Consider the following 26958-nt stretch of genomic DNA (forward strand, 5'->3'; position numbering starts at 1 on the left):
CACGGTGAGAATGTGCAAACTCCACACGGATTGTTAGTGTGAAACCCACACACACACGGTGAGATTGTGCAAATACCACTCGGATTGTGGGGGGGATACCCACGCAGGCACGGTGAGAATGTGCAAACTCCACACGGATTGTGTGTGCGAAACCCTCACCCACATGGTGAGAATGTGCAAACCCCACACGGATTGTGGGGGTGACTCCCACACAGACACGGTGAGAATGTGCAAACTCCACACGGATTGTGAGTGCGAAACCCTCACCCACATGGTGAGAATGTGCAAACTCCACACGGATTGTGAGTTCGAAACCCTCACCCACATGGTGAGAATGTGCAAACTCCACACGGATTGTGGGGGTGAAAGCCTCACCCACATGGTGAGATTGTGCAAACTCCACACGGATTGTGGGTGCGAATCCCACACACACACAATGAGAATGTGCAAACTCCACATGGATTGTGAGTGCGAAACCCACATAGACACAGTGAGAATGTGCAAACTCCACACGGATTGTGAGTGCGAAACCCTCCCCCACATGGTGAGAATGTGCAAACTCCACACGGATTGTGGGTGCAAATCCCACACACACGTGGAGAATGTTCAAAATTCACACGGATTGTGAGTGCAAATCCCACACACACACTGTGAGAATGGACAATCTCCACACGGATTATGGGTGCAAATCCCACACACACATGGAGAATGTTCAAAATTCACACGGCTTGTGAGTGCGAATCCCACACACACACTATGAGAATGGGCAATCTCCACACGGATTGTGAGTGCGAATCCCACACACACGTGGAGAATGTTCAAAATTCACACAGCTTGTGAGTGCGAATCCCACACACACACGGAGAGAATGTGCAAACTCTGTAAGGATTGTGAGTGTGAATCCCACGCAGACATGGTGAGAATGTGCAAACTCCATACGGATTGTGAGTGTGAAACCAACGCAGACACAATGAGAATGTGCAAACTCCACACGGATTGTGAGTGCTAAATCCACACGCATGGTGAGAATTTCAAAACTCAACACGGATTGTTAGTGTGAATCCCACGCGGACACGGTGAGAATGTGCAACCTCCACTCGGATTGTGGGGGGGGGGGACCCACGCAGTCACGGTGCGAACGTGCAAACTCCACACGGAATGTGAGTGCAAAACCAACGCAGACATAGTGAGAATGTGTAAACTCCATACGGATTGTGAGTGCGAAACCCTCACACACATGGTGTGGATGTGCAAATTCCACATGGATTGTGAGAGCGAATCCCACACAGACACAGTTAGGATGTGCAAATTCCACACGGATTGTGAGTGCGAAACCCACACCCACACGGTGAGAATGTGCAAACCCCACACGGATTGTGTGTGTGAAACCCACACACACATCGTGAGAATGTGCAAACTCCACACGGATTGTGAGTGCGAAACCCTCACCCACACGGTGAGAATGTGCAAACCCCACACGGATTGTGAGTGCAAAACCAACGCAGACATATTGAGAATGTGTAAACTCCACATGGATTGTGAGTGCGAAACCCTCACACACATGGTGTGGATGTGCAAATTCCACATGGATTGTGAGAGCGAATCCCACACAGACACAGTTAGGATGTGCAAATTCCACACGGATTGTGGGTGTGAATCCCAGATACACACGGTGAGAATGGGCAAACTCCACACGGATTGTGAGTGCGAAACAAACACACACGCGCTGAGAATGTGCAAACTCAACACGGATTGTGAGTGCGAATCCCGCACACACAATGAGAATGTGCAAACTCCACACGGATTGTGGGTGCGAATCCCACACACACATGGAGAATGTTCAAAATTCACACAGATTGTGAGTGAGAATCCCACACACACACTGTGAGAAAGGGCAATCTCCACACGGATTGTGAGTGCGAATCCCACACACCCGTGGAGTATGTGCAAACTCCACATCGATTGTGAGTGCGAAACCCACACACACACAGAGAAAGTGCAAACTCCACACGGATTGTGAGTGTGAATCCCACACACACACGGAGAGACTGTACAAACTCCATACGGATTGTGTGTGTGAAACCCACGCAGACATGGTGAGAATGTGCAAACTCCACATGGTTTATCAGTGCAAAACCCACACAGACATGGTGAGAATGTGCAAACTCCACACGGATTGTGAGTGTGAAACCCTCCCACACATGGTGTGGAAGTGCAAATTCCACATGGATTGTGAGAGCGAAACCCACATCCACATTGTGAGAATGTGCAAACTCCACACGGATTGTGGGTGCTAAATCCACACACGGTGAGAATGTGAAAACTCCACACGGATTTTTAGTGTGAAACCCACACACACACGGTGAGAATGTGCAAATACCACTCGGATTGTGGGGGGGATACCCACGCGGACATGGTGAGAATGTGCAAACTCCACACGGATTGTGAGTGCGAAACCCTCACCCACATGGTGAGAATGTGCAAACCCCACACGGATTGTGGGGGTGACTCCCACACAGACACGGTGAGAATGTGCAAACTCCACACGGATTGTGAGTGCGAAACCCACACAGACATGGTGAGAATTTGCAAACTCCACATGGATTGTGAGTGCGAAAACCACACACACAAAGTCAGAATGTGCAAACTCCACATGGATTGTGGGGGGGATACCCACGCAAACACGGTGAGAATGTGCAAACTCCACACGGATTGTGAGTGCGAAACCCTCACCCACGTGGTGAGAATGTGCAAACCCCACACGGATTGTGAGTGTGAATCCCACACAGACACGGTGAGAATGTGCAAAACCCACACGGTTTGTGAGTGCGAAACCCTCACCCACATGGTGAGAATGTGCAAATTCCACACGGATTGTGGGGGTGACTCCCACACAGATACGGTGAGAATGTGTAAACTCCACATGGATTGTGAGAGCGAAACCCTCACACACATGGTGTGGAAGTGCAAGTTCCATATGGATTGTGAGAGCGACACCCATCAAACAGGGTGAGAATGTGCAAACTCCACATCGATTGAGAGTGCGAAACCCACACACACACACAGAGAAAGTGCAAACTCCACACGGATTGTGAGTGTGAATCCCACACACACACGGAGAGACTGTACAAACTCCATACGGATTGTGTGTGTGAAACCCACGCAGACATGGTGAGAATGTGCAAACTCCACACGGTTTATCAGTGCAAAACCCACGCAGACAGGGTGAGAATGTGCAAACTCCACACTGGTTGTGAGTGCGAAACCCACGCAGACACGGTGAGAATGTGCAAACTCCACACGGATTGTGGGGGTGAAAGCCTCACACACATGGTGAGATTGTGCAAACTCCACACGGTTTATGAGTGCTAAATCCACACACATACGGTGAGAATGTGCAAACTCCACACGGATTGTGGTTGCAAATCCCACACACACGTGGAGAATTTTCAAAATTCACATGGATTGTGAGTGCAAATCCCACACACACACTGGGAGAATGGGCAATCTCCACACGGATTGTGGGTGCAAATCCCACACACACATGGAGAATGTTCAAAATTCACACGGCTTGTGAGTGCGAATCCCACACACACACTGTGAGAATGGGCAATCTCCACACGGATTGTGAGTGTGAATCCCACACACACACTGAGAATGGGCAATCTCCACACGGATTGTGAGTGCGAATCCCACACACACGTGGAGAATGTTCAAAATTCACACAGATTGTGAGTGCGAATCCCACACACACACGGAGAGAATGTGCAAACACTGTACGGATTGTGAGTGTGAATCCCACGCAGACATGGTGAGAATATGCAAATTCCACACGGATTGTGAGTGCGTATCCCACACACACACGGAGAGAATGTGCAAACTCTGTACGGATTGTGAGTGTGAATCCCACGCAGATATGGTGAGAATGTGCAAACTCCATACGGCTTGTGAGTGCGAAACCAACGCAGACACAATGAGAATGTGCAAACTCCACACGGATTGTGAGTGCTAAATCCACACGCATGGTGAGAATCTGAAAACTCCACACGGATTGTTAGTGTGAATCCCACGCAGACACGCTGAGAATGTGCAACCTCCACTCGGATTGTGGGGGGGGGGGCGGGGGGGGGGGGGAACCCACGCAGACACGGTGAGAACATGCAAACTCCACAAGGATTGTGAGTGCGAAGCCCTCACCCACATGGTGAGAATGTGCAAACTCCACACGGATTGTGAGTGCAAAACCAACGCAGACATAGTGAGAATGTGTAAACTCCACATGGATTGTGAGTGCGAAACCCTCACACACATGGTGTGGATGTGCAAATTCCACATAGATTGTGAGAGCGAATCCCACACAGACACAGTTAGGATGTGCAAATTCCACACGGATTGTGGGTGTGAATCCCACATACACACGGTGAGAATGGGCAAACTCCACACGGATTGTGAGTGCGAAACAAACACACACGCGGTGAGAATGTGCGAACTCAACACGGATTGTGAGTGAGAAAACAACGCAGACACGGTGAGAATGTGCAAACTCCACACGGATTGTGAGTGCGAATCCCACACACACAATGAGAATGTGCAAACTCCACACGGATTGTGAGTGCGAATCCCACACACACATGGAGAATGTTCAAAATTCACACGGATTGTGAGTGCGAATCCCACACACCCGTGGGGAATGTGCAAACTCCACATCGATTGTGAGTGCGAAACCCACACACACACAATGAGAATGTGAAAACTCCACACGGATTGTGTGTGTGAAACCCAGGCACACACGGTGAGAATGTACAAACTCCACACAGATTGTGAGTGCGAAACCCACACAGACATGGTAAGAATGTGCAAACTCCACATGGATTGTGGGGGTGAAACCCACACAGACACGGTGAGAATGTGCAAACTCCACACGGATTGTGGGGGTAACTCCCACACACACATGGTGAGAATGTGCAAACTCCACACGGGTTGTGAGTGAGAATCCCACACACACATGGTGAGAATGTGCAAACTCCACACGGATTGTGAGTGCGAAACCCACACAGACACGGTGAGAATGTGCAAACTCCACAAGGCTTGAGAGTGCGAAACCCTCACCCACATGGTGAGAATGTGCAAACTCCACACGGATTGTGAGTGTGAAACCCTCACCCACACAGTGAGAATGTGCAAACTCCACACTGGTTGTGAGTGAGAATCCCACACACACATGGTGAGAATGTGCAAACTCCACACGGATTGTGAGTGCGAAATCCACACAGACATGGTAAGAATGTGCAAACTCCACATGGATTGTGGGGGTGACTCCCACACAGACACGGTGAGAATGTGCAAACTCCACAAGGCTTGAGAGTGCGAAACCCTCACCCACATGGTGATAATGTGCAAACTCCACACGGGTTGTGAGTGCGAAAACCGCACACACATGGTGTGGATGTGCAAATGCCACACGGATTGTGAGAGCGAATCCCACACAGGCAGGGTTAGAATGTGCAAACTCCACACTGGTTGTGAGTGCGAGACCCACACAGACACAGTTTGGATGTACAAATTCCACATGGATAGTGAGTGTGATACCCACGCAGACATGGTGAGAATGGGCAAACACCTCACGGATTGTGGGTGCGAATCCCACACACAAAATGAGAATGTGCAAACTCCACATGGATTGTGAGTGCGAAACCCACGCAGACACGTTGAGAATGTACAAACTCCACACGGGTTGTGAGTGCGAAACCCACGCAGACCCGGTGAGAATCTGGAAACTCCACATGGATTGTGAGTGCGAAACCCACACAGACACGCTGAGAATGTGCAAACTCCACACGGTTGTGAGTGCGAAACACACGCAGACACTGTGAGAATGTGCAAATTCCACACGGATTGTGAGTGCGAATCCCACACAGACACGGTGAGAATGTGCAAACTCCACACGGGTTGTGAGTGCGAAACCCACGCAGACCCGGTGAGAATCTGGAAACTCCACATGGATTGTGAGTGCGAAACCCACACAGACACGCTGAGAATGTGCAAACTCCACACGGTTGTGAGTGCGAAACACACGCAGACACTGTGAGAATGTGCAAATTCAACACGGATTGTGAGTGCGAATCCCACACACACGTGGAGAATGTTCAAAATTCACACCGATTGTGAGTTCGAATCCCACACACACAATGAGAATGTGCAAACTCCACACGGATTGTGAGTGCGAATCCCACACACACAATGAGAATGTTCGAACTCCACACGGATTATGAGTGCGAATCCCACACACACGTGGAGAATGCTCAAAATTCACACGGATTGTGAGTGCAAATCCCACACAACCACTGTGAGAATGGGCAATCTCCACACGGATTGTGAGTGCGAATCCCACACACACGTGGAGAATGTTCAAAATTCACACAGATTGTGAGTGCGAATCCCACGCACACACAATGAGAATGTGCAAACTCCACATCGATTGTGAGTGTGAATCCCACACACACATGGTGAGAATGTGCAAACTCCACACGGATTGTGAGTGTGAATCCCACGCAGACACGGTGAGAATGTGCAAACTCCACTTGGATTGTAGGAGTGAAACTCACGCAGACACGGTGAGAATGTGCAAACTCCACACGGATTGTGAGTGCGAAACCCTCACCCACACGTTGAGAATGTGCAAACTCCACACGGATTGTGGGGGTGACTCCCACACAGACACGGTGAGAATGTGCTAACTCCACATGGATTGTGGGGGTGACTCCCACACAGACACAGTGAAACTGTGCAAACTCCACACGGTTTGTGAGTGCGAAACCCTCACCCACATGGTGAGAATGTGCAAACGCCACACGGATTGTGAGTGTGAAACCCACACACACACAGTGAGAACGTGTAAACTCCAGCCGGATTGTGAGTGCGAAACCCACGCAGACCCGGTGAGAATCTGGAATCTCCACATGGATTGTGAGTGCGAAACACACGCAGACACGGTGGGAATGTGCAAACTCCACACGGATTGTGAGTACGAAACACACGCAGACACGGTGAGAATGTACAAACTCCACACGGAATGTGAGTGCGAAACCCTCACCCACATGGTGAAAATGAGCGAACGCCACACGGATTGTGAGTGTGAAACCCACACACACACAGTGAGAACGTGTAAACTCCACACTGGTTGTGAGAGCGAAACCCACACAGACACGGTGAGAATCTGGAAACTCCACATGTGTTGTGAGTGCGAATCCCACACACACACTGTGAGAATGTGCAAGCTCCACACGGATTGTGAGTGCGAAACCGACACAGACACGGTGAGAATGTGCAAACTCCACATGGGTTGTGAGTGCGAATCCCACACACACACGGTGAAAATGTGCAAACTCCACACGGTTTGTGAGTGTGATACCCACACACATACGGTGAGAATGTGCAATCTCCACACGGATTATGAGTGTGAAACCCACGCAGACACGGTGAGAATGAATAACTCCACACGGATTATGAGTGCAAAACCCATGCAGGCACGGGGAGAATGTGCAAACTCCACAAGAACAGTTTCAACTATTTTGCCTGTTCCCGTTTATTGTTCTCTATCATCTTCATGGGCTGAATCCTGAGGCCCTGTTCAGTAATCTCCTTGCACCCATCTAAACAAAAGAGAATTCACGAACCACGTTCCATCTTTGGACGAAGGTGTCGGGAGTAACATCAGGTGGTATGGTACCACTGCTGTCATGCTGAATGTTGGTACACCCCTCACTGTAATGTAGTGAATGTCCTACTGATCAGGGTGTAAAAAGAACGGGCTCACAAACAGTTAACTCAAGTTGTTTGTTAAGTGGCTCGATTTAATCTCAGTCTGCAGGGATGTGAAACGCGCCACCCGGGGCTTTCCCTCTTGGGTTAATAAGTGAGTATATTCAATTGTTTGCTCAGAATGTGAGCATCTTCTCCCGCATGAGCAGGGGATTAGCAGCTGGATCAGAATCTGGCAGAGAGACACTGGAATGCTGCAGCAATGGATACGAACACGCAGACAATCGATGGGAATCTGACAACAACAGATACCAGCCTGACTGCTGAAGATTGGACTAGTCCACCATTAGCTCGGATACTCGGGGGAGGGCCTGTCCTCTTATCCATCCCCATTCAATATCTTTCTGAAGGCATTGGTTGGATGTCAGTAAACATGCAGATCACGTACACTCTTCAAGCTATAGAATTCTTTTACTACCCAATCCTGGCGATTGCTGGTGTTTTTGGTAAGTCTCTCTGTCCAATAATTAACTATGTTACTCACTCGGAGGTACCTCGTGATTCATTAGTTTCACTGCTGCTGTCTATTGTGTTCCGTTTGAAACCCAGCTATTCTACCTGAATGCCACTTTTTCATAGCTCCCATCAACTTAATTTTTTTGCATTGGATTGGGGGAATTCTATTGAATGGATAGAAAATTGGTTGGCAGACAGGAAACAAAGAGTTGGAATTAACGAGTCATAGATCACCGAATTTACAGTGCAGAAATAGATCATTTGGCCCTTCGGGACTGCACTCGCCGCTGCAAAGAGCACCCGACTCGCCCACGTATCTACCCTGTCCCCGTAACCCTGAAACCCCCACTTAAACTTTTTGGATATTGAGGGCACTTTAGCTTGGCCAATCCAGCTAATCTGCACATATTTGGACTCTGTCAGGAAACCGAAGCACCCGGAGGAAACCCACGCAGAGACGGGGAGAACGTGCAGACTCCGCACAGATAGTGACGCAGCTGGGAATCGAACCTGAGACCCTGGGGCTGTGAAGCAACTGTGCTACCGTGCTGCCCTAATTCCTTTTTCAAATGGCAGGCAGTGACTAATGGGGTACCACAGGGATCGGTGCTGGGACCCCAGCTGTTCTTTTTATATGTGTATTTACGGTGGGCGTCACTGGTTAGTCCTGCATTTAGTGCCTATTACTAGTTGTCCTCGAAGGCGGTGGTGTTGCCTACTTGAACTGCTGCAGTTCCTGAGGTGAAGGTCCACCCTACAGAGTGCCAGGGTTCCCACGTATCTGCTGTTTTTGTTCTTCTAGACTGTATTGGCCGTGGGTTTGGAAGGTACTACCTCAGGAAACTTGGCGAGTTCCTGCAGTGCATCTTGTAGATGGTACACACGGCTGCGACTATTCATCGGTGGTGGAGGGTTTGAATGTTTGTGGAATGGGGCGCAATCAACCGGGCTGCTATGTCCTGGATGGTGTTGAGTTTTTTCATCCAGGCAACTGGGGAGTATTCCATCACACACCTGAATTGTGCCTTGTAGATGGTGGACAGGCTTTGTGGAGACAGGAGTTGAGTTAACGCTGTAGGATTCCCAGCCTTTGACCTGCCCTGGTAGCCACAGTGTTAATGCAGCGAGTCCAGTTCAGTTTCTGAGCAATGGTTACTCCCAGGATGTTGACTGTGGGGGATTCAGCGATGGCAATATCTTTGAATGTCAAGGGGCTATGGTTAGATCCTCTCTTGTAGGAGATGGCCATTGCCTGGCACTTGTGTAGCGTGAATGTAACTTGCCACTTGTCCACCCAAGCCTGGATATTGTCCCGGTCTTGCTGCATTTGGACATGGACTGCTTTAGTATCTGAGGAGTTGCGAATGTTGCTGAACATTGTGCAGTCATCCGCTAACATCCCCACTTCTGACCTTATGATGGAAGGCAGGTCATTGATGATGCAGCTGGAGATGGTTGGGGCCGAGGACACTCCCCTGAGGAACTCATGCAGTGGTGTCCTGGAGCTGAGATGACTGACCTCCAACCACCACAACCATCTTCCTTTGTACGAGGTATGACTCCAACCAGTGGAGAGTTTTTTCCCTGATTCCCATTGACTCCAGTTTCGCTCGGGCTCCTTGATGCCACACTCGGTCAAAAACTGCCTTAATGTCAAGGGCTGTCACTCTCACCTCACCTCTGACATTCAGCTCTTTCGTCCATGTTTGAACCAAGGCTGTAATGAGGTCAGGAGCTGATGACGCTGGCAGAGCCCAAAGTGAGTGTCCGTAAGCTGGTTATTGATGAGTAACTGCTGCTTGATAGCACTTCCATCATTTTGCTGATGATGGAGAGAATACTGATAAGGTGGTGCAAACTTTTCAGCATGGCCTGAAAAAACAAACACAGGGACCCAGGGAGACCTGCTTAGCGAGATTCTTATTCTGCTACAGGACAACCCCGCAAGCCAGAAGAGACATTCTTCCGCATATCGGCAGAAATGTTCACCACAGGCATGAAATGCAAGCTCAGGGCCTGAAGTCTAATCGCTACGTGAACCATTGTACACGGGTGTGAGTGCGCTGTTCAGAAAGGCGGAGGATCCCGCCGCCAGATAGTGCAGCTTGTTCTCTCTATTCTCCTGAAAACTGTTGCCATTCTTCCTCTGATGACATTTCCAAATCTTCTGCCGTTTGAAGTTTGGGAATGATGTAAAAGCAGCGGCTCTAAGTGGTATGTCAGCACACTGCTGTGTGAGCCTTGATTCCCAACGATCTGTGCTCCCATCCCCACGTTGCCACAATGCCCATGTGTTTGGGTAAGGAGCAGTAAGCCTGGGTCATCCCCTCGCAAATACCATGTGTGAGTATTATAAAGGTGAGGAACCATAAGCTGCTCTGTTTGCTTCAGAGTAACCAATGGAGTGTGAACACATTTCTACCTTTCAAAGGTGTCGGTGAAACTTACAGCTTGCATGATTTGCTGCAAAATCCAGCCATTGGCCCTGGAACGTGAAATAAATAAACTCATCACCAGTAGACTGGATGTGATCTCTGATGAACCGATGTTCCAGGTGAACATTAATTCCCGAAACTGATATTTATTGTTCAATGAACATCTACGTCTCCAGAAATGACACTGCTATAGGCAACTTTTTCATTGATTCACCGGCTGTGATTATCTGAATAAATACTTATTCCAAACTGTACAGATGCTCACGACCTGACCTACCTTCGCTATTTCTTTCCCTTCCTTGCAGCTAACGTAGCAACAATTGTGGTAATTTCAAAGGGGAACTGCGGCCTCTCCAAATGTGTCACTCGCTATTTGCTGGCCATGGCAGCAGCTGACCTACTGACAGTGATCTTCAACCTGATATTGAGACACATTCCAATTGTTTATGAGCAATTCTTTAATGCTATGATTGGGCTCGAGTTGTGTAATATCCACGCCGTCCTGCTTTATGCAGCCACTGACTGTTCTGTCTGGTCCACCGTCACTTTCACCTTTGATCGATTTGTGGCCATTTGTTGCCCGAAGCTGAAAAGTAAATATTGCAGCGAAAAAACGGCGGCAGTGGTTCTGGGAACAGTGACTGTGCTGAGCTGTCTGAAGAACATTTTCTGGTATTTTATGTTTTATCCTGTTTATATGCTCAACAACACACCTTGGTTTTGTGAGGTTTCAATTTAAAAAACGCAATCAATCATCTGGGGAACCGTCGAATTCATCCATTATATTGTAACACCAGCGACTCCATTTGTCCTGATTCTGCTGTTCAATGTTCTCACCGTCAGACACATTGTCCTGAGCAGCAGGGCCCGCAGGAGACTCCGGGCTCACAGCAGTGGGGAGAGTCCCAGAGACCCAGAGATGGAGAGTCGGAGGAAATCCATAATTTTACTATTTCTTATCTCGTTGAATTTTGTTTTGTTATGGGCAATATACATGGTATACTTTATATTTAACCGAATATACGGGTTATTGAATGAAGTTATGCCGATACCTACATGTGTGAAAGAATTGGGATTCATGCTACAGTTGCTGAGTTGCTGCACAAACACTGTGATTTATGCCATTTCACAGACGAAATTCAGAGAACAGTTGAAGAATATGATGAAATATCCATTCATTCTACTTACGAAGCAAATTAAATGATCATAGAAAGTAAATTAGCTGAGACATCAGACATAAACTTAACTTCATATATTAGCTGGTGAATTCCTGCAGACACAAAGAGACAGTTACAGTGCTGTTGCCTTTCATTTGGTCTGAACTCCTGATTTAGTCTGAGGTCCCGCTCATGCCCCTGTCCTAGTTCTGCAGATACCATCCGTACTGCCTGGAATACATCACACGGGTTTCTTTTTTCATTAGTTGTACATCACTGTTAGTTTGTGATTTATTGGCAATCCATCATTGCCCTGGGCTCGAAGTTTCGGTCCGACCCTATTTTAACAGCTGCAACCAGCATCACGTCATTATGTCAGCAGTGCTGTTAGGAAGCATGTTTTAGACTTTTACACAGTGAAGGAGAGTAGCCAGAAAAGGTTCACATCAGGACAGGTTGCAGAAAGAACTCAAGGTGATGATGTTCCCAAAAGAGGAAGGAGGTGATTCTGGAGCTGGACAGGACTTTGTTGAGGCCACAGCTGCAGTAATGTTCAATTCTGGTCTCCGCATTCTCGGAAGGATGTGATTGCACTGGAGGGGGTGCAGAGGAGATTCAGCAGGATGATGCCTGGGGTGGAAACTTTTAGCTATGTTTTCACTGGAGCACAGACGGTTCAAGGGGAACATGATTCAGGTGCAGAAGCTTACGAAGGGCTTGGAGAGGAGGAAAGAAGTCAGCTGATCAACTAAGTTGAAGGGTCAAATACAACGGGGCAAAATTTGAAACTGAAAGGCAGGAGGTTTAGAGGGGATTTGAAGAACAATAATTTGTCTGAGGAAAGTGAGAATCTGGAAAGCCTTGTCTGGGAGAGTAATTGATGCAGACAACCTAACCATTCAAAGTACTTGGATGAACACGTGAACTGTCAAAACATTCAAAGCTATGGGACAACTGGGCTGTGGAATTAGTGTCAATTAGAGCAGTTCTGTTGTCGGATCAGGATTGTTGGGCCGGAGGAGCTCTTTGGTCCGTGGAGGATAATAAATTCTTTGGCATCTGCTGACTTTGTGTTTCTGGGTGTTCGACTACGACCATTTGGAATCTATTGTCAGACAGCACGGTGGGACAGTGGCTAGCACTGCAGCCTCACAGTGCTGAGGACCAGGGCAGCACAGTGGGACATTGGTTAACACGGTGGGACATTGGTTAGCACTGCTGCCTCATGGTGCTGAGGACCAGGGCAGCACGGTGGGGCAGTTGTTAGCACTGCTGCCTCGCGGTGCTGAGGTCCCGGGCAGCACGGTGGGACACTGGTTAGCACTGCTGCCTCACAGTGCTGAGGACCAGGGCAGCACGGTGGGACAGTGGTTAGCACTGTTGTCTCACGGTGCTGAGGACCAGGGCAGCACGGTGGGACAGTGGTTAGCATTGCTGCTTCATGGTGCTGAGGACCAAGGCAGCACGGTGGGACAGTGGTTAGTACTGCTGCCTCATGGTGCTGAGGACCAGGGCAGCACGGTGGGACAGTGGTTAGCAGTGCTACCTCACGTTGCTGAGGAACAGGTCAGCAACGGTGTGTCAGTGGTTAGCACTGCTGCCTCACGGTGCTAAGGACCCGGGCAGCACGGTGGGTCAGTGGTTAGCACTGCTGCATCACGGTGATGAGGACCAGGGCAGCACGGTGGGACAGTGGTTAGCACTGCTGCCTCACGGTGCTGAGGACCAGGGCAGCACGGTGGGACATTGGTTAGCACTGCTGCCTCATGGTGCTGAGGACCAGGGCAGCACGGTGGGACAGTGGTTAGCACTGCTACCTCACGGTGCTGAGGACCAGGGCAGCACGGTGGGACAGTGGTTAGCACTGCTACCTCACGGTGCTGAGCACCAGGACAGCACGGTTGGTCAGTGGTAAGCACTGCTACTTCACGGTGCTGAGGACCTAAGCAGCACGGTGGGACAGTGGTTAGCACTGCTACCTCACGGTGCTGAGGAACAGGGCAGCACGGTGGGGCAGTTGTTAGCACTGCTGCCTCACGGTGCTGATGTCCCAGGCAGCACGGTGGGACACTGGTTAGCACTGCTGCCTCACAGTGCTGAAAACCAGGGCAGCACGGTGGGACACTGGTTAGCACTGTTGTCTCACGGTGCTGAGGACCAAGGCAGCACGGTGGGAAAGTGGTTAGCACTGCTGCCACATGGTGCTGAGGACCAGGACAGCACGGTGGGACAGTGGTTAGTACTGCTGCCTCACGGTGCTGAGGACCCGGGCAGCACGGTGGGACAGTGATTAGCACTGCTGCCTCATGGTGCGGAGGGCCAGGGCAGAACGGTGGGACAGTGGCTAGCACCGCTGCTTCGAGGTGCTGAGGTCCTGGGCAGAACGGTGGGACATTGGTTAACACCGTGGGACATTGGTTAGCACTGCTGCCTCATGGTGCTGAGGACCAGGGCAGCACGGTGGGGCAGTTGTTAGCACTGCTGCCTCGCGGTGCTGAGGTCCCGGGCAGCACGGTGGGACACTGGTTAGCACTGCTGCCTCACAGTGCTGAGGACCAGGACAGCACGGTGGGACACTGGTTAGCACTGTTGTCTCACGGTGCTGAGGACCAGGGCTGCACGGTGGGACAGTGGTTAGCATTGCTGCTTCATGGTGCTGAGGACCAAGGCAGCACGGTGGGACAGTGGTTAGTACTGCTGCCTCATGGTGCTGAGGACCAGGGCAGCACGGTGGGACAGTGGTTAGCACTGCTGCCTCATGGAACTGAGGACCAGGGCAGCACGGTGGGACAGTGGTTAGCAGTGCTACCTCACGTTGCTGAGGAACAGGTCAGCAATGGTGGGTCAGTGGTTAGCACTGCTGCCTCACGGTGCTAAGGACCCGGGCAGCACGGTGGCTCAGTGGTTAGCACTGCTGCATCACGGTGTTCAGGACCAGGGCAGCACGGTGGGTCAGTTGTTAGCACTGCTGCCTCATGGTGCTGAGGTCCCGGGCAGCACGGTGGGACAGTGGTTAGCACTGCTACCTCACGTTGCTGAGGACAAGGTCAGCAACGGTGGGTCAGTGGTTAGCACTGCTGCCTCATGGTGCTGAGGTCCCGGGCAGCACGCTGGGACAGTTGTTAGCACTGCTACCTCACGTTGCTGAGGACCAGGTCATCACGGTGGGACAGGTTAGCACTGCTGCCTCACAGTGCTGAGGACCAGGTAGCACGGTTGACAGTAGTTAGCACTGCTACCTCACGTTGCTGAGGACCAGGGCAGCACGGTGGGACAGTGGTTAGCACCACTGCCTCACGGTGCTGAGGTCCCGAGCAGCACGATGGGACAGTGGTTAGCACTGCTACCTCATGGTGCAGAGGGCCAGGGCAGAACGGTGGGACAGTGGTTAGCACTGCTACCTCACGTTGCTGAGGACTAGGTCAGCAACGGTGGGTCAGTGGTTAGCACTGCTGCCTCATGGTGCTGAGGTCCCGGGCAGCACGCTGGGACAGTGGTTAACACTGCGGCCTCAATGTGCTGAGGACCAGGGCAGCACGGTGGGACAGGTTAGCACTGCTGCCTCACAGTGCTGAGGACCAGGTAGCACGGTTGACAGTAGTTAGCACTGCTACCTCACGTTGCTGAGGACTAGGTCAGCAATGGTGGGTCAGTGGTTAGCACTGCTGCCTCATGGTGCTGAGGTCCCGGGCAGCACGCTGGGACAGTTGTTAGCACTGCTACCTCACGTTGCTGAGGACCAGGTCAGCACGGTGGGACAGGTTAGCACTGCTGCCTCACAGTGCTGAGGACCAGATAGCACGGTGGGACAGTGGTTAGCACCGCTGCCTCACGGTGCTGAGGTCCTGAGCAGCACGATGGGACAGTGGTTAGCACTGCTGCCTCATGGTGCTGAGGGCCAGGCCAGCACGGTGGGACAGTGGTTAGCACTGCTGCCTTACAGTGCTGAGGACCAGGGCAGCACGGTGGGACAGTGGTTAGCACTGCTGCCTTACAGTGCTGAGGGCCAGGGCAGCACGGTGGGACAGTGGTTAGCACTGCTGCCTTACAGTGCTGAGGACCAGGGCAGCACGGTGGGACAGTGGTTAGCACTGCTGCCTCATGGTGCTGAGGACCAAGGCAGCACGGTGGGACAGTGATTAGCACTGCTGCCTGACGGTGCTGAGGACCAGGGCACCACGGTGGGACAGTGGTTAGCACTGCTGCCGCATGGTGCTGAGGACCAAGGCAGCACGGTGGGACAGTGATTAGCACTGCTGCCTGACGGTGCTGAGGACCAGGGCAGCACGGTGGGTCAGTGGTTAGCACTGCTGCCTCACGATGCTGAGAACGCGGGCAGCACGGTGGGAAAGTGGTTAGCACTGCTACCTCACGGTGCTCAGGACCAGGGCAGCACGGTGGGACAGTTGTTAGCACTGCTGCCTCATGGTGCTGAGGACCAGGGCAGCACGGTGGGTCAGTTGTTAGCACTGCTGCCTCATGGTGCTGAGGTCCCGGGCAGCACGGTGGGACAGTGGTTAGCACTGCTACCACACGGTGCTGAGGACGGTGAGCAACGGTGGGTCTGTGGTTAGCACTGCTGCCTCATGGTGCTGAGGTCCCGGGCAGCACGCTGGGACAGTTGTTAGCACTGCTACCTCACGTTGCTGAGGACCAGTTCAGCACGGTGAGACAGGTTAGCACTGCTGCCTCAGAGTACTGAGGACCAGGTAGCACGGTTGACAGTAGTTAGCACTGCTACCTCACGTTGCTGAGGACCAGGTCATCACGGTGGGACAGGTTAGCACTGCTGCCTCACAGTGCTGAGGACCAGGTAGCACGGTTGACAGTAGTTAGCACTGCTACCTCACGTTGCTGAGGACCAGGGCAGCACGGTGGGACAGTGGTTAGCACCACTGCCTCACGGTGCTGAAGTCCCGAGCAGCACGATGGGACAGTGGTTAGCACTGCTGCCTCATGGTGCTGAGGGCCAGTGCAGAACGGTGGGACAGTGGTTAGCACTGCTACCTCACGTTGCTGAGGACTAGGTCAGCAACGGTGGGTCAGTGGTTAGCACTGCTGCCTCATGGTGCTGAGGTCCCGGGCAGCACGCTGGGACAGTGGTTAGCACTGCGGCCTCAATGTGCTGAGGACCAGGGCAGCACAGTGGGACAGGTTAGCACTGCTGCCTCACAGTGCTGAGGACCAGGTAGCACGGTTGACAGTAGTTAGCACTGCTGCCTCACGTTGCTGAGGACTAGGTCAGCAACGGTGGGTCAGTGGTTAGCACTGCTGCCTCATGGTGCTGAGGTCCCGGGCAGCACGCTGGGACAGTTGTTAGCACTGCTACCTCACGTTGCTGAGGACCAGGTAGCACGGTTGACAGTAGTTAGCACTGCTAGCTCACGTTGCTGAGGACTAGGTCAGCAACGGTGGGTCAGTGGTTAGCACTGCTGCCTCATGGTGCTGAGGTCCCGGGCAGCACGCTGGGACAGTTGTTAGCACTGCTGCCTCACAGTGCTGAGGACCAGGTAGCACGGTTGACAGTAGTTAGCACTGCTAGCTCACGTTGCTGAGGACTAGGTCAGCAACGGTGGGTCAGTGGTTAGCACTGCTGCCTCATGGTGCTGAGGTCCCGGGCAGCACGCTGGGACAGTTGTTAGCACTGCTGCCTCACAGTGCTGAGGACCAGGTAGCACGGTTGACAGTAGTTAGCACTGCTACCTCACGTTGCTGAGGACCAGGGCAGAACGGTGGGACAGTGTCTAGCACTGCTGCCTCACAGTGCTGAGGACCAGATAGCACGGTTGACAGTAGTTAGCACTGCTAGCTCACGTTGCTGAGGACTAGGTCAGCAACGGTGGGTCAGTTGTTAGCACTGCTGCCTCATGGTGCTGAGGTCCCGGGCAGCACGGTGGGACAGTGGTTAGCACTGCTACCTCACGGTGCTGAGGACGGTGAGCAACGGTGGGTCTGTGGTTAGCACTGCTGCCTCATGGTGCTGAGATCCCGGGCAGCACGCTGGGACAGTTGTTAGCACTGCTACCTCACGTTGCTGAGGACCAGGTCAGCACGGTGGGACAGGTTAGCACTGCTGCCTCACAGTGCTGAGGACCAGGTAGCACGGTTGACAGTAGTTAGCACTGCTACCTCACGTTGCTGAGGACCAGGTCAGCAACGGTGAGTCAGTGGTTAGCACTGCTGCCTCATGGTGCTGTGGTCCCGGGCAGCACGGTTGGACAGTTTAGCACTGCTGCCTCATGGTGCTGAGCACCAGGGCAGCACGATGGGACAGTGGTTAGCACTGCTGCCTCATGGTGCTGAGGTCCCGGGCAGCAACGTGGGCCAGTGGTTAGCACCGCTGCTTCATGGTGCTGAGCACCAGGGCGGCACGGTGGGACAGTGGTTAGCACTGCTGCCTCTTGGTGCTGAGGACCAGGGCAGCACGGTGGGACAGTAGTTAGCACTGCTGCCTCATGGAACTGAGGACCAGGGCAGCACGGTGGGACAGTGGTTAGCACTGCTGCCTCTTGGTGCTGAGGACCAGGGCAGCACGGTGGGACAGTGGTTAGCACTGCTGCCTCATGGAACTGAGGACCAGGGCAGCAAGGTGGGTCAGTGGTTAGCACTGCTGCCTCACGGTGCTGAGGACGCGGGCAGCACGGTGGAACAGTGGTTAGCACTGCTGCCTCATGGTGCTGAGGACCAGGGCAGCGCGGTGGGACAGTGGTTTGCACTGCTGCCTCACGGTGCTTAGGACCAGGGCAGCACGGTGGGACAGTGGCTAGCATTGCTGCGTCACGGTGCTGAGGACCAGGGCAGCACGGTGGGACAGTGGTTAGCACTGCTGCCTCACGGTGCTTAGGACCAGGGCAGCACGGTGGGACCGTGGCTAGCATTGCTGCCTAATGGTCCGGAGGACCAGGGCAGCACGGCGGGACAGTGGTTAGCACTGCTGCCTCACGGTCCTGAGGACCAGGGCAGCACGGTGGATCAGTGGTTAGCACTGCTGCCTCAAGGTGCTGAGGAACAGGGCAGCACGGTGTGACACTGGTTAGCACTGCTGCCTCACGGTGCTGAGGACCAGGGCAGCACGGTGGGACACTGGTTAGCACTGCTGCCTCACGGTACTGAGGACCAGGGCAGCACGGTGGGACAGTGGTTAGTACCGCTGCCTCACGGTGCTGAGGCAGGGCAGCACGGTGGGTCAGTTGTTAGCACTGCTGCCTCATGGTGCTGAGCGCCAGGGCAGCACGGTGGGACAGTGGTTAGCACTGCTGCCTTACAGTGCTGAGGACCAGGGCAGCATTGTGGGTCAGTGGTTAGCACTGCTGACTCAAGGTGCTGAGGACCAGGGCAGCACGGTGGGACACTGGTTAGCACTGCTGCCTTACAGTGCTGAGGACCAGGGCAGCATTGTGGGTCAGTGGTTAGCACTGCTGCCTCACGGTGCTGAGGACCTGGGCAGCACGGTGGGACACTGCTTAGCACTGCTGCGTCACGGTGCTGAGGACCAGGGCAGCACGGTGTGACAGTCGTTAGTACTGCTGCCTCACGGTGCTGAGGACCCGGGCAGCACGGTGGGACAGTGGTTAGCACTGCTGCCTCATGGTGCGGAGGGCCAGGGCAGAACGGTGGGACAGTGGCTAGCACCGCTGCTTCGAGGTGCTGAGGTCCTTGGCAGAACGGTGGGACATTGGTTAACACGGTTGGACATTGGTTAGCACTGCTGCCTCATGGTGCTGAGGACCAGGGCAGCACGGTGGGGCAGTTGTTAGCACTGCTGCCTCGCGGTGCTGAGGTCCCGGGCAGCACGGTGGGACACTGGTTAGCACTGCTGCCTCACAGTGCTGAGGACCAGGGCAGCACGGTGGGACACTGGTTAGCACTGTTGTCTCACGGTGCTGAGGACCAGGGCAGCACGGTGGGACAGTGGTTAGCATTGCTACTTCATGGTGCTGAGGACCAGGGCAGCACGGTGGGACAGTGGTTAGCACTGCTGCCTCTTGGTGCTGAGGACCAGGGCAGCACGGTGGGACAGTGGTTAGCACTGCTGCCTCATGGAACTGAGGACCAGGGCAGCACGGTGGGACAGTGGTTAGCACTGCTGCCTCTTGGTGCTGAGGACCAGGGCAGCACGGTGGGACAGTGGTTAGCACTGCTGCCTCATGGAACTGAGGACCAGGTCAGCAACGGTGGGTCAGTGGTTAGCACTGCTGTCTCACGGTGCTAAGGACCCGGGCAGCACGGTGGGTCAGTGGTTAGCACTGTTGCATCACGGTGCTCAGGACCAGGGAAGCACGGTGGGTCAGTGGTTAGCACTGCTGTCTCACGGTGCTAAGGACCCGGGCAGCACGGTGGGTCAGTGGTTAGCACTGTTGCATCACGGTGCTCAGGACCAGGGCAGCACGGTGGGACAGTGGTTAGTACTGCTGCCTCATGGTGCTGAGGACCAGGGCAGCACGGTGGGACAGTGGTTACCACTGCTGCCTCATGGAACTGAGGACCAGGGCAGCACGGTGGGACAGTGGTTAGCACTGCTGCCTCACAGTGCTGAGGACCAGGGCAGCACGGTGGGACAGTGGTTAGCACTGCTGCCTCATGGAACTGAGGACCAGGGCAGCACGGTGGGACAGTGGTTAGCACTGCTACCTCACGTTGCTGAGGAACAGGTCAGCAACGGTCGGTCAGTGGTTAGCACTGCTGCCTCACGGTGCTAAGGACCCGGGCAGCACGGTGGGTCAGTGGTTAGCACTGCTGCATCACGGTGCTCAGGACCAGGGCAGCACGGTGGAACAGTTGTTAGCACTGCTGCCTCATGGTGCTGAGGTCCCGGGCAGCACGGTGGGACAGTGGTTAGCACTGCTACCTCACGTTGCTGAGGACAAGGTCAGCAACGGTGGGTCAGTGGTTAGCACTGCTGCCTCATGGTGCTGAGGTCCCGGGCAGCACGCTGGGACAGTTGTTAGCACTGCTACCTCACGTTGCTGAGGACCAGGTCATCACGGTGGGACAGGTTAGCACTGCTGCCTCACAGTGCTGAGGACCAGGTAGCACGGTTGACAGTAGTTAGCACTGCTACCTCACGTTGCTGAGGACCAGGGCAGCACGGTGGGACAGTGGTTAGCACCACTGCCTCACGGTGCTGAGGTCCCGAGCAGCACGATGGGACAGTGGTTAGCACTGCTGCCTCATGGTGCTGAGGGCCAGGGCAGCACGGTGGGACAGTGGTTAGCACTGCTACCTCACATTGCTGAGGACTAGGTCAGCAACGGTGGGTCAGTGGTTAGCACTGCTGCCTCATGGTGCTGAGGTCCCGGGCAGCACGCTGGGACAGTGGTTAGCACTGCGGCCTCACGGTGCTGAGGACCAGGGCAGCACGGTGGGACAGTGTTTGGCACTGCTGCCTCACAGTGCTGAGGACCAGGTAGCACGGTTGACAGTAGTTAGCACTGCTGCCTCACGGTGCTGAGGACTAGGTGAGCAAAGGTGGGACAGTGGTTAGCACTGCTACCTCACGTTGCTGAGGACTAGGTCAGCAACGGTGGGTCAGTGGTTAGCACTGCTGCCTCATGGTGCTGAGAACGCGGGCAGCACGGTGGGAAAGTGGTTAGCACTGCTACCTCACGGTGCTCAGGACCAGGGCAGCACGGTGGGACAGTTGTTAGCACTGCTGCCTCATGGTGCTGAGGACCAGGGCAGCACGGTGGGTCAGTTGTTAGCACTGCTGCCTCATGGTGCTGAGGTCCCAGGCAGCACGGTGGGACAGTGGTTAGCACTGCTACCTCACGGTGCTGAGGACGGTGAGCAACGGTGGGTCTGTGGTTAGCACTGCTGCCTCATGGTGCTGAGATCCCGGGCAGCACGCTGGGACAGTTGTTAGCACTGCTACCTCACGTTGCTGAGGACCAGGTCAGCACGGTGGGACAGATTAGCACTGCTGCCTCACAGTGCTGAGGACCAGGTAGCACGGTTGACAGTAGTTAGCACTGCTACCTCACGTTGCTGAGGACCAGGTCAGCAACGGTGAGTCAGTGGTTAGCACTGCTGCCTCATGGTGCTGTGGTCCCGGGCAGCACGGTTGGACAGTTTAGCACTGCTGCCTCATGGTGCTGAGCACCAGGGCAGCACGATGGGACAGTGGTTAGCACTGCTGCCTCATGGTGCTGAGGTCCCGGGCAGCAACGTGGGCCAGTGGTTAGCACCGCTGCTTCATGGTGCTGAGCACCAGGGCAGCACGGTGGGTCAGTGGTTAGCGCTGCAGCCTCAAGGTGCTGAGGACCAGGGCAGCAAGGTGGGTCAGTGGTTAGCACTGCTGCCTCACGGTGCTGAGGACGCGGGCAGCACGGTGGAACAGTGGTTAGCACTGCTGCCTCATGGTGCTGAGGACCAGGGCAGCGCGGTGGGACAGTGGTTTGCACTGCTGCCTCACGGTGCTTAGGACCAGGGCAGCACGGTGGGACAGTGGCTAGCATTGCTGCGTCACGGTGCTGAGGACCAGGGCAGCACGGTGGGACAGTGGTTAGCACTGCTGCCTCACGGTGCTTAGGACCAGGGCAGCACGGTGGGACAGTGGCTAGCATTGCTGCCTAATGGTCCGGAGGACCAGGGCAGCACGGCGGGACAGTGGTTAGCACTGCTGCCTCACGGTCCTGAGGACCAGGGCAGCACGGTGGATCAGTGGTTAGCACTGCTGCCTCAAGGTGCTGAGGAACAGGGCAGCACGGTGTGACACTGGTTAGCACTGCTGCCTCACGGTGCTGAGGACCAGGGCAGCACGGTGGGACACTGGTTAGCACTGCTGCCTCACGGTACTGAGGACCAGGGCAGCACGGTGGGACAGTGGTTAGTACCGCTGCCTCACGGTGCTGAGGCAGGGCAGCACGGTGGGTCAGTTGTTAGCACTGCTGCCTCATGGTGCTGAGCGCCAGGGCAGCACGGTGGGACAGTGGTTAGCACTGCTGCTTTACAGTGCTGAGGACCAGGGCAGCATTGTGGGTCAGTGGTTAGCACTGCTGACTCAAGGTGCTGAGGACCAGGGCAGCACGGTGGGACAGTGGTTAGCACTGCTACCTCACGTTGCTGAGGACAAGGTCAGCAACGGTGGGTCAGTGGTTAGCACTGCTGCCTCATGGTGCTGAGGTCCCGGGCAGCACGCTGGGACAGTTGTTAGCACTGCTACCTCACGTTGCTGAGGACCAGGTCATCACGGTGGGACAGGTTAGCACTGCTGCCTCACAGTGCTGAGGACCAGGTAGCACGGTTGACAGTAGTTAGCACTGCTACCTCACGTTGCTGAGGACCAGGGCAGCACGGTGGGACAGTGGTTAGCACCACTGCCTCACGGTGCTGAGGTCCCGAGCAGCACGATGGGACAGTGGTTAGCACTGCTGCCTCATGGTGCTGAGGGCCAGGGCAGCACGGTGGGACAGTGGTTAGCACTGCTACCTCACATTGCTGAGGACTAGGTCAGCAACGGTGGGTCAGTGGTTAGCACTGCTGCCTCATGGTGCTGAGGTCCCGGGCAGCACGCTGGGACAGTGGTTAGCACTGCGGCCTCACGGTGCTGAGGACCAGGGCAGCACGGTGGGACAGTGTTTGGCACTGCTGCCTCACAGTGCTGAGGACCAGGTAGCACGGTTGACAGTAGTTAGCACTGCTGCCTCACGGTGCTGAGGACTAGGTGAGCAAAGGTGGGACAGTGGTTAGCACTGCTACCTCACGTTGCTGAGGACTAGGTCAGCAACGGTGGGTCAGTGGTTAGCACTGCTGCCTCATGGTGCTGAGAACGCGGGCAGCACGGTGGGAAAGTGGTTAGCACTGCTACCTCACGGTGCTCAGGACCAGGGCAGCACGGTGGGACAGTTGTTAGCACTGCTGCCTCATGGTGCTGAGGACCAGGGCAGCACGGTGGGTCAGTTGTTAGCACTGCTGCCTCATGGTGCTGAGGTCCCAGGCAGCACGGTGGGACAGTGGTTAGCACTGCTACCTCACGGTGCTGAGGACGGTGAGCAACGGTGGGTCTGTGGTTAGCACTGCTGCCTCATGGTGCTGAGATCCCGGGCAGCACGCTGGGACAGTTGTTAGCACTGCTACCTCACGTTGCTGAGGACCAGGTCAGCACGGTGGGACAGATTAGCACTGCTGCCTCACAGTGCTGAGGACCAGGTAGCACGGTTGACAGTAGTTAGCACTGCTACCTCACGTTGCTGAGGACCAGGTCAGCAACGGTGAGTCAGTGGTTAGCACTGCTGCCTCATGGTGCTGTGGTCCCGGGCAGCACGGTTGGACAGTTTAGCACTGCTGCCTCATGGTGCTGAGCACCAGGGCAGCACGATGGGACAGTGGTTAGCACTGCTGCCTCATGGTGCTGAGGTCCCGGGCAGCAACGTGGGCCAGTGGTTAGCACCGCTGCTTCATGGTGCTGAGCACCAGGGCAGCACGGTGGGTCAGTGGTTAGCGCTGCAGCCTCAAGGTGCTGAGGACCAGGGCAGCAAGGTGGGTCAGTGGTTAGCACTGCTGCCTCACGGTGCTGAGGACGCGGGCAGCACGGTGGAACAGTGGTTAGCACTGCTGCCTCATGGTGCTGAGGACCAGGGCAGCGCGGTGGGACAGTGGTTTGCACTGCTGCCTCACGGTGCTTAGGACCAGGGCAGCACGGTGGGACAGTGGCTAGCATTGCTGCGTCACGGTGCTGAGGACCAGGGCAGCACGGTGGGACAGTGGTTAGCACTGCTGCCTCACGGTGCTTAGGACCAGGGCAGCACGGTGGGACAGTGGCTAGCATTGCTGCCTAATGGTCCGGAGGACCAGGGCAGCACGGCGGGACAGTGGTTAGCACTGCTGCCTCACGGTCCTGAGGACCAGGGCAGCACGGTGGATCAGTGGTTAGCACTGCTGCCTCAAGGTGCTGAGGAACAGGGCAGCACGGTGTGACACTGGTTAGCACTGCTGCCTCACGGTGCTGAGGACCAGGGCAGCACGGTGGGACACTGGTTAGCACTGCTGCCTCACGGTACTGAGGACCAGGGCAGCACGGTGGGACAGTGGTTAGTACCGCTGCCTCACGGTGCTGAGGCAGGGCAGCACGGTGGGTCAGTTGTTAGCACTGCTGCCTCATGGTGCTGAGCGCCAGGGCAGCACGGTGGGACAGTGGTTAGCACTGCTGCTTTACAGTGCTGAGGACCAGGGCAGCATTGTGGGTCAGTGGTTAGCACTGCTGACTCAAGGTGCTGAGGACCAGGGCAGCACGGTGGGACACTGGTTAGCACTGCTGCCTCACGGTGCTGAGGACCAGGGCAGCATGGTGGGACAGGGGTTAGCACTGCTGCATCACAGTGCTGAGGACCAGGGCAGCACGGTGGGACACTGGTTAGCACTGCTGCCTCACGGTGCTGAGGACCAGGGCTGCACGGTGGGACACTGCTTAGCACTGCTGCCTCACGGTGCTGAGGACCTGGGCAGCACGGTGGGACACTGCTTAGCACTGCTGCGTCACGGTGCTGAGGACCAGGGCAGCACGGTGTGACAGTCGTTAGTACTGCTGCCTCACGGTGCTGAGGACCCGGGCAGCACGGTGGGACAGTGGTTAGCACTGCTGCCTCATGGTGCGGAGGGCCAGGGCAGAACGGTGGGACAGTGGCTAGCACCGCTGCTTCGAGGTGCTGAGGGGCAGAACGGTGGGACATTGGTTAACACGGTTGGACATTGGTTAGCACTGTTGCATCACGGTGCTCAGGACCAGGGCAGCACGGTGGGACAGTGGTTAGCACTGCTGCCTCATGGTGCTGAGGACCAGGGCAGCACGGTGGGTCAGTGGTTAGTACTGCTGCCTCATGGTGCTGAGGACCAGGGCAGCACGGTGGGACAGTGGTTAGCACTGCTGCCTCATGGAACTGAGGACCAGGGCAGCACGGTGGGACAGTGGTTAGCACTGCTGCCTCACAGTGCTGAGGACCAGGGCAGCACGGTGGGACAGTGGTTAGCACTGCTGCCTCATGGAACTGAGGACCAGGGCAGCACGGTGGGACAGTGGTTAGCACTGCTACCTCACGTTGCTGAGGAACAGGTCAGCAACGGTCGGTCAGTGGTTAGCACTGCTGCCTCACGGTGCTAAGGACCCGGGCAGCACGGTGGGTCAGTGGTTAGCACTGCTGCATCACGGTGCTCAGGACCAGGGCAGCACGGTGGATCAGTTGTTAGCACTGCTGCCTCATGGTGCTGAGGTCCCGGGCAGCACGGTGGGACAGTGGTTAGCACTGCTACCTCACGTTGCTGAGGACAAGGTCAGCAACGGTGGGTCAGTGGTTAGCACTGCTGCCTCATGGTGCTGAGGTCCCGGGCAGCACGCTGGGACAGTTGTTAGCACTGCTACCTCACGTTGCTGACGACCAGGTCATCACGGTGGGACAGGTTAGCACTGCTGCCTCACAGTGCTGAGGACCAGGTAGCACGGTTGACAGTAGTTAGCACTGCTACCTCACGTTGCTGAGGACCAGGGCAGCACGGTGGGACAGTGGTTAGCACTGCTACCTCACGGTTCTGAGGACCAGGGCAGCACGGTGGGACAGTGGTTAGCACCACTGCCTCACGGTGCTGAGGTCCCGAGCAGCACGATGGGACAGTGGTTAGCACTGCTGCCTCATGGTGCTGAGGGCCAGGGCAGCACGGTGGGACAGTGGTTAGCACTGCTACCTCACATTGCTGAGGACTAGGTCAGCAACGGTGGGTCAGTGGTTAGCACTGCTGCCTCATGGTGCTGAGGTCCTGGGCAGCACGCTGGGACAGTTGTTAGCACTGCTACCTCACGTTGCTGAGGACCAGGTCAGCAACGGTGGGTCAGTGGTTAGCACTGCTGCCTCATGGTGCTGAGGTCCTGGGCAGCACGCTGGGACAGTGGTTAGCACTGCGGCCTCAATGTGCTGAGGACCAGGGCAGCACGGTGGGACAGGTTAGCACTGCTGCCTCACAGTGCTGAGGACCAGGTAGCACGGTTGACAGTAGTTAGCACTGCTGCCTCACGGTGCTGAGGACTAGGTGAGCAAAGGTGGGACAGTGGTTAGCACTGCTACCTCACGTTGCTGAGGACTAGGTCAGCAACGGTGGGTCAG

Source organism: Scyliorhinus torazame, chromosome 23, assembly GCF_047496885.1.
Source record: "Scyliorhinus torazame isolate Kashiwa2021f chromosome 23, sScyTor2.1, whole genome shotgun sequence".
Lineage (NCBI taxonomy): Eukaryota > Metazoa > Chordata > Chondrichthyes > Carcharhiniformes > Scyliorhinidae > Scyliorhinus > Scyliorhinus torazame.